Source organism: Alosa pseudoharengus, unplaced genomic scaffold, assembly GCF_046254945.1.
Source record: "Alosa pseudoharengus isolate Yale_2024_CS ecotype anadromous, Long Island Sound unplaced genomic scaffold, YU_APseudo_1.1 YU_APseudo_1.1_scf_21, whole genome shotgun sequence".
Taxonomy (NCBI): Eukaryota; Metazoa; Chordata; class Actinopteri; order Clupeiformes; family Clupeidae; genus Alosa; species Alosa pseudoharengus.
The window spans coordinates 22,747,555-22,756,951 of record NW_027468674.1 but is presented as its reverse complement, the minus strand read 5'-3'; positions in this window follow the sequence as shown (position 1 = coordinate 22,756,951).

Below are 9,397 nucleotides of genomic sequence, written 5' to 3'. Positions count from 1 at the left end.
ACACACAAGGTCTTTTGGTATGAGGGTTTGTATGAACTCAAAGATTAAGGGCCCTATCATGACATTCTAAAGTGCATCGTCACTAGCAAAAGTCTATTCAAATTTAGTAGGATGTCCAGTTCACATTGGGAGGGTTTTCATCCTCAAAAGTGGAGCGCATGGCGTAACAAGGTGTTCCTAGGTCTTTTAATCAGTCATATGGGTGTGTTTGGGGCGTAACATCATTTTAAACCAATGTGAATGACATCTTTCATTCCCATTAAAGGCGCAACGCGCGATATGTCAAATAAATGCATCGGTATTTTGGCATTCAACGGCGCATTTGAAGGAGGCTGCTTGCGAGACCGTATGGAATAGTCATTCTTAAACCATGCTTTACTAAAACTTAGCATAGCCTTCACGCATTTGCACTCGTCTATTATTTGAACTCATTGGCAAAGTGAAACTAACTTCAACGACAAGACAGTTATATGCAGTTACTTTCACTATTGACTGACAATGGGTTACCATCGAAAACATAGGCTGGAAAAAGCAACACTTACCCTAATGTTGCTCAAATGACTGAATAAAACAACATTTATCCTGCAGAGGAGTTGCTTATATCTCGTGACAGTGCGTCTTCAGCTGTGCTCCATACGTGTCTCTCGCCTCTCCCCTAATCACTTTTAACCGTCATTACCAATTTGCAAATGATGGTGAATAACTACTCATCATGAGATGTACAGTATTTCGTAATATCTTTATTCTAATTATGTTTACCATTGTAATCGTGCAATTTGTAATGCTTTGCATGGACGTGCGCTGGTGTGCGTTCATGAATGATAGAAGGATGGTGCGTGCACCTGCCAATATGACTGTTGACATGCGCTCTTAAAATAGCATATGAACAACTCGCCATTGACTTCTGACCAGGTTTAGGTGGTGTATGATAGCGATTTTTAGACAACGTGCCAGGGCCCGCCCTAGGTTGTTAATTGCCACACCCCTGGGCGCAATGCTTAAAAAATAAAGGTGCAAAATACCGAATTCAACTTCGCGCGACTGAAAAACGAACTGTACGCCATGCGCTGGTGCCCCAAAATATAGCCCCACGTGATTTAATGTTTTTTTTTCAAGGAATTTCCCCACCAACATTAAGCCAGCAGCTTTCCATCCACTATTGTAATTCCTCTGGCATTACATTCTAGTTTGCTATATGATTTTAATGTCCAAATGATTTGTAATGCTAATTTTAGTTCAGGGGAATGTTAGGCTACTGCTTCGTGTCATAGCCTACATCGCAAGTCACGTCATGTTCACATGCAAAGCAAACTAACGTTAACACCAAAATGCCTGGAGACATGGCCGCCGCCATTTCAATGTAGTAGGCCTATTGCCAGGCAATATTAGTTCTCATACATGACATTACCTAAGATTACACTCAGCCTAGGCTAAACATCACACACTGCTGCTGGATAGCTGATCATCGTGACTTGGTGAACAGTGTTTTTCCTGACTGACGCGAGAAGCTAGGTTCCATTCATTCATTTTCATTTGGGGCGTGCCCTGCCGTGCTTCTATCGGATCGAAAGAAAAATAAACTAAAAGTTTTCCCGATCAAAATTGCATACTTCTTAATTTTGGTGTCATAAAATATAGACATAACATTAAATTGCCTAGTAGAGTGTCCATGTAGAGTGTCAATGTAAGCCTATGTGTCTGCGCAAGTGAAACTGACAAACTGAACCTAATGTGGGTAGGCCAGAAACAACTATATTTAAAACCATGTGGATTACTGTTACTGTTCAAACGAGTGATTTGATAGCCTAGCCTAATCCACTGCATGAAAAAAAGGAAATAGCAACTTGTTCTATTTCTAACAGATGAATATCGTAGCAAATAGTATGGCGATGGCAGCTTAAAAAAACATTTATTTAACTCATCTCCCTGAAATGAATGTAGAATGTGGCCTGTTGCGCAAAGAAATTAATTAGGCAGATGATCTGCATCTCCGTTAACCGAAAGCTAGTTTTCATCTCCATTGTTGACGTGAAATAGGCCTATGTCTCCATAGTGTCAGGAAGTGATAACATTATGCAGTTGCAGGTAGCCAGTGTTCACGTCACAGGAGTCAGAAAGAAGCTACCAAGACGGGCCCTGTTCTGTTTCTGTCCCTCCCAAACTGTGCTAAAATTGTGTAGGCTATTTAACAGCCAGAATTTTTTTTTAAATGCCCGGGAGAGGCCCTTTTATGATCCACACTACTTCTTACAAAATATGGAGTGAGGATTGTCTCAAAATGATTTAAATATATATAAAAGGATATATATATACATATACATACATTTATAAATATCCAAATACAAATATAAAAATGTGACATACAAATAAATAAACAAATTTATATAAATAAACGTGTCTTTGTAAATATATTTTCGAGATTTGAAAATAAATATGCTTGACTTTGTATGTGGAATCTGCATTTGTGAATCTCCTTTTTGCTTTTATGTCGATGACGTAATTTTGAGACATTCCTACTGCACACCAAGATCCACAAATAAATACCACTAGATTTTAATGTGAAGACACCCTCCACTGAACAACCAGCAGATGGCAGTGTTGCACAACATGTCTGTTATCAACTGATAGCAACTGAATCTTTCCGACGCTGTTTTCCCTAGTTCAGTTCAGTCAAGTGGTCTACGACTAGCAGGATTAACGACATGGAAGACACTGGATTAAATGGATAGGTAAGTAATAACAACTAGCCAGAACGATTTATTATCGGTTTCGATGTGTAGTGCCGTTTTTGAGTAGTGGACTCGACTCGGACTTGACTTGTTTTTTTTTTTTAATGACTTGGACTTGACTCAGACTTGAACACTGGGGACTCGAACCTGGACTCGGACTCGAGGCATAGTGACTTGACTACAACACTGCTTAGAACCGATGACAGCTGATGATGGTGTGACAACAATAGATGCAACAGAGGATGGACCTGCAGACCGGTCTCCCTGCTGGCAAAAGCAACAGAATATGGGGCGCCAAATGTAACATGCCTTATTTCGTGGACAGAATGACTTTCGTGTGACGAAATACATATATTCGTTACGAAACCATGTTACATCGTAACGCCTTTTGTCCACGGAATGCACAAATTGGTTTGCATTGTGTCCATGAAACACTGAAGAGAGCACATCATTTCGTGGACGAAATTGACTGGTGGCCTTTTCCTTTCGTGGACATAATGCTGAATGCAGTATTCACTGTCGTAGACGAAATGTTTGGTCAAAAGTAATTCTGTCTACGTAAATACGGAATGCACCTACACGCATCATTCTGTGCATCCTATGTCAATTTCGTCCACAGAATTATTGTGTTGTGTTACAGAAGGCATTCCGTCCAGGCAATAGTAACTTAACAACTTACGAAATGCATTCAGTGACATATGCTTTCATTCTGTGGATGAAATGCATAAAAGAATCACGAAATCAGTTTTGTGACCTGCTACAACAATACATTTCGTGAGTCAGCAGTTTACGGAATTAATTATGTGTCAGGATAATTTCATTACTTGGACGAAATGCATAAAAGAATCACGAAAACAGTTTTGTGACCTGCTACAATACATTTCGTGAGTCAGCAGTTTACGAAATGAATTATGTGTCAAGATAATTTCATTACGTGGACGAAATGCATAAAATAATCACGAAATCAGTTTTGTGACCTGCTACAATACTGTAACGATTTGATAGCGACACACACAGTTGTCCAATCAAAAGGTTTATTTGCTGAAAACGAGAGCAAGGACACAGACACAGAACACAATACACACAGGGCAGGTCAAGCAGACACACACACTACACATGCAGGGGAGGACGCTAGCCTGGTGTTACCATCCTACGTACTTCCGGCCAAAATTTGATTTCAGCCTCGCACGTAGTCTGGCCCAACAGACAGTATGCGGTTCGCGTACAACCGCGCCAATCAGCGAACAGTTGAGTGATGACGCGGAACTTGCCTGCCGAGTTGATTGTTGTACTCCAGCGAAGCTTGTAGTTCAACATTATAGCAACAATGGCGACGGAGGAAGAGACGCTAGAAGCTATCCGCGAAGTTGTCTCAACTCTCGAGGGCATCACGCAATTAAAGCAGGAACAAGAGGCTTGTCTTGTCAATTTTATAAATGGCAAGGACGTCGTAAAACTCTCCTTCCAACTGGCTTTGGAAAAAAAGTTTGATTTATCAGATGGTGATTACTAAACCTAAACGCACAAGTGTACTACATGCATCACTACTTTTCATGTTTTCAAATAAACGTTTGCTGCTCGTTATTCTCCCCCCTACTCTCAAATTACCTTTACAAAATCAATGCGGCCTACTTAAGGAATGGAATGTTTGCTACTAGCTACCCTACCCTACCGAGCGGGGCTCAAGGCGAGGCTGTGTGTCTTGACGTGAGCTAGCCGGTTACCAAGCGGGGCTCAAGGAAAGGCTGCTGTGATTGTGCTTGACTGGGACTAGCGGTTACTGAACTGGGCTCAAGGTAAACCGCTCCGTGTTTGACAGAGGCTAGCCTGTGGCCGAGCTGGGCTCCAGGCGAGGCTACCGTGCTTGTGGACAGTAACGTTAGCCAGTCACCGAGCGTGGCTCAAGGTAGGCTGCGTTGTTTTATGCCGAGGCAAGCTCCAGGTTAAATAACACGTAGGTCGTCAGTACAACTTATCCGAGAGTGTAGTCTGAATAGCCCGTGGAGAACAAATTAAGCTCTGACGAAGTCACCGGGCTGCGTAGAACCACAATCGTCTGATAAGCGGCGAGAAGAAATAACAGGGAAAACTGGCGTGTGACAAGAGCTGATATAATCTCGGCGACGTGACGCTTTTGGTGTACAACTCTCGGTCTGTGGCTGGCGCAAGTTAGAGATATATCCACTACGAAGAGACTGCCCTATCGGCCAGGTAGCCTGCATACTAGCCAGCGGTCTGTTTACTACTGAGAGCAGAAGAGCCTGAAGCGGAAGTGGTAAGCGTAAAAGCCTGAACTCCGGCGCACAGCACACGTCATTACCAAACGTTGCTGATTGGTTAAGGGAACTCCAATGATTTCAAACCTCAAAATAAGCATCCGCCCATTACGGAGACGGATTCTTATTACTTTGTTCCAGACTGTATGACGAAGAGAAATCGTAGTCACAGGCGGTAAGGGCCAGGCTAGGAGGACGCAGCCCCCCACACAAAAAGGATCACACATGAGGGAAAACTAAAAGGGAAACATGTTACACTAAAGACACTAACTTTACACTAATAACTTAAGAGAATAACGACATAAACCCCCCCAAATGTTCGTTCTCGTATCCCAGCATGCCTTTCGCGGGAGAACGCTAACACTGTCTTTTTGCGCCGACGCTACAATACATTTCGTTAGTCAGCAGTTTACGAAATTAATTATGTGTCAGGATATTTTCATTACGTGGACGAAATGCATAACAGAATCACGAAATCAGCTTTGTGACCTGCTACAGTTCATTTCGTGAGTCAGCAGTTTACGGAATGAATTATGTGTCACGATAATTTTATTACGTGGACGAAATGCATAAGAGAATCACGAAATCAGTTTTGTAACCTGCTAAAATACATTTCGTGAGTCAGCAGTTTGTGGAATGAATTAGCCAGTGGGTCCCATTTAGAAGTGGCACTCGCGCCTCCCGTTATTCACAGAGCTGCGTGAAATGTATTGCAACTTTTCGCCACGAGGTGGCAGCTTAAGTCCGTGGTAAACGGGACAGCTGGCTGCATTCAGAGGCTTTGCAACGGCAGTGTGATTGGCAATCCGTGAACCGGTGCCAGGCCGTGCTGGACCTAGCCTAGGTCCGCGAAAAGCAACTGCATAGGCTTTCTCTGAATTATATATGGTCTATGATCTTCAAACTATGAGCCTCTTCGACGAGTAGCCTAGATTGCCTGTCCACTGGACCATGAATTTAGGCTAGATTAGGTCTATGCCCGGTGCTTCTGTCTGTTAATTTTGCGGCACAACTGCTGGAACCGTGGACCGAAAGAAAAAGAAACTAAATGTTTCCCTGATCAATGCATACGCCTACTTCTTAATTCATCAAATATAGAGGCATAATATTAGCCGAGGTGGTAGTGGTAGGCTGTGAGTGCTCATTCAAAGTCTATGCGTGTCTGTGCAAGTGAAACTGACAAACTCGTGGGCTAAGCAACGATATTTAAAACAATGAATGAAGTGGATTCCTGTAATGTTAATTAAAACAGTATAGCGATTGGATAGCCTAATAAATCGCGACTTGTTTTAGGCCTAACAGTAGGCCTAGGCCTAGTTTATACAGTATTGTCTCGCTGGAGTGCGCGCATAATAGGCCTAATCGCTATGCCTACTTGCCCGTCCAAATAAAGGGCTTTCCTTTGTTTCACGGAGCTCTGACTAACGGGAGGCGCGATTGAAGTGGCCACTTCTAAATGGTAGCCTAGACTACCCACTGGCTAATTCATTCCGCAAACTGCTGACTCACAAAATATATTTTAGCAGGTCACAAAACTGATTTCGTGATTCTGTTATGCATTTCGTCCATGAAATTATCGTGACACATAATTCATTCCGTAAACTGCTGACTCACGAAATGTATTGCAGCAGGTTACAAAACTGATTTCGTGATTCTGTTATGCATTTCGTCCACGTAATGGAATTATCGTGACGCATAATTCATTCCGTGAACTGCTGACTCACGAAATGTATTGCAGCAGGTCACAAAACTGATTTCGTGATTCTGTTATGCATTTCGTCCACGTAATGGAATTATCGTGACGCATAATACAGTCCGTGAACTGCTGACTCACGAAATGTATTGCAGCAGGTCACAAAACTGATTTTGTGATTCTGTTATGCATTTCGTCCACGTAATGAAATTATCGTGACACATAATTCATTTCGTAACCTGCTGACTCACGAAATGTATTGTAGCAGGTCACAAAACTGATTTTGTGATTCTTTTATGCATTTCGTCCACGTAATGAAATTATCCTGACACATAATTAATTCCGTAAACTGCTGACTCACGAAATGTATTGTAGCAGGTCACAAAAACTGATTTAGTGATTATTTTATGCATTTCGTCCACAGAATGAAAGCATATGTCACTGAATGCATTTCGTAAGTTGTTAAGTTACTATTGCGTGGACGGAATGCCTTCTGTAACACAACACAATACTTCTGTGGACGAAATTGAAATAGGATGCACAGAATGGTGCGTGTAGGTGCATTCCGTATTTACGTAGACAGAATTACTTTTGACCAAACATTTCGTCTACGACAGTGAATACTGCATTCAGCATTATGTCCACGAAAGGAAAAGGCCACCAGTCAATTTCGTCCACCAAATGATGTACTCTCTTCAGTGTTTCGTGGACACAATGCAAACCAATTCGTGCATTCCGTGGACAAAAGGCGTTAAGATGTAACATGGTTTCGTAATGAATATATGTATTTCGTCACACGAAAGTCATTCTGTCCACGAAATAAGGCATGTTACATTTGGCGCCCCATAACAGAATAGCCAGCCCTGAGGGTAGTGATAAAATCACACCAAACAAGCTTCCTACACCCACAAAAGCTATTAGCTAAGCAAAAACACATCGACTGACACTTTGGATTTCACATGTCAATTTGAACACCTTTTGCACCTTTCACAGAGCTATCAATGTTCAATATATTCCAGTATTAGAGAGCTATCAATGTTCAATATATTCCAGTATTAGATTGCATTGCAAATTTGTTCTAATTGCTTGTGATGTATAGGGAGGGAAAGTAATATCATCGCCATCCAGTGGTTGCGTTCAGAGTTTAGCGGAGGGGATGGGATTTTTTTTTAGAAAAAATATATCTCGGTGCACATTGGGATCTTAATTTAATGCCTTCCATATATGTTAGGCACTGGGGTTACCTCTATTTCTTCAAGTGGTCATACCTTATTTTTAGGATCAGTTGAATTGTTTTGAGTTTTTGTCGTAACATGGTGATAACAAACAGTTACAGTGACTTTCTTCATCAGAATAATCTACTAGACCCTATGCAGTCTGGTTTCAAGAGTGGTCATTCTACTGAAACTGCTCTTCTGTCTGTGACTGAAGCATTGAGAGTAGCTAAGTCCTCTGCTCAGTCATCAGTATTAATTCTACTAGATTTATCTGCAGCCTTTGATACTGTTAACCATGACATTCTCCTATCTATACTATCTGAACTGGGAATTTCTGGAAAAGCTCTTGACTGGTTTGAATCTTACCTTAAAGGGCGTTCTTTCAACGTGTCTTGGCAGGGACAAGTATCTAAGTCTCATGCCCTCACCACAGGTGTGCCTCAGGGATCAGTATTAGGACCCTTGCTTTTCTCTATTTACACCACTTCCTTAGGTGATACTATTCGCTCCCATGGATTTGACCATCACTGTTATGCAGACGACACTCAACTTTACCTGTCTTTCCCACCTGATGACTCTAGTGTTTCCCACCGGATTTCTGCATGCCTTAAGGATATTTCAGCCTGGATGAAAGATCGGCACCTTCAGCTTAATCTCTCAAAAACAGAGTTTTTGGTGTTTCCAGCTAAAACAGCTATTCCCCAACAGATTAACATCCAGCTTGACTCAACTTCACTGACCCCAACTAGATCGGCACGAAACTTGGGCGTTGTAATTGATGACCGACTTAACTTCTCTGAGCATATAGCTTCTATTGCAAAATCATGCCGGTTTATGCTTTACAACATTAGGAAGATCAGACCTTATCTGACACAAGATTCCACACAACTTCTTGTTCAGACCATGGTCATCTCTAAGCTGGACTATTGTAATTCACTGTTAGCTGGCTTACCCGCTTGTGTAACAAGATCATTACAGCTGATTCAAAATGCTGGAGCACGCCTGGTCTTCAATCAGCCAAAGAGGACACATGTAACTCCTCTCCTAGTTACTCTCCATTGGCTCCCTATAGTAGCCAGAATTAAATTTAAATCTCTCACTTTGGCCTATAGGACACTAACTAGATCTGCTCCTAGTTATTTTAATTCAATAATCAAGCCTTACATCCCCAACCGCCCACTGCGGTCTTCTAGTGAGCGTATGTTGTGTCGACCAGTCATAAAAACTGGGTCTAATTCCAGACTCTTTTCTTCAGTGGTTCCATGTTGGTGGAATGAACTGCCCAGTGGTCTCCGTTCCTGTGGTAGTTTTGGGTCGTTTAAGAGGGGTCTAAAGACATTCCTATTCAACATATACTTAGTTGTTTAAGCGCTTATGTGTTATGGTTTATATAATGTTGTTTTATTTTAATTGGGCTGTTAATTAATTTGACATTATTGTTTATTATTGATATTCTCCTTAATGTAGTCTTAGCATGTTATT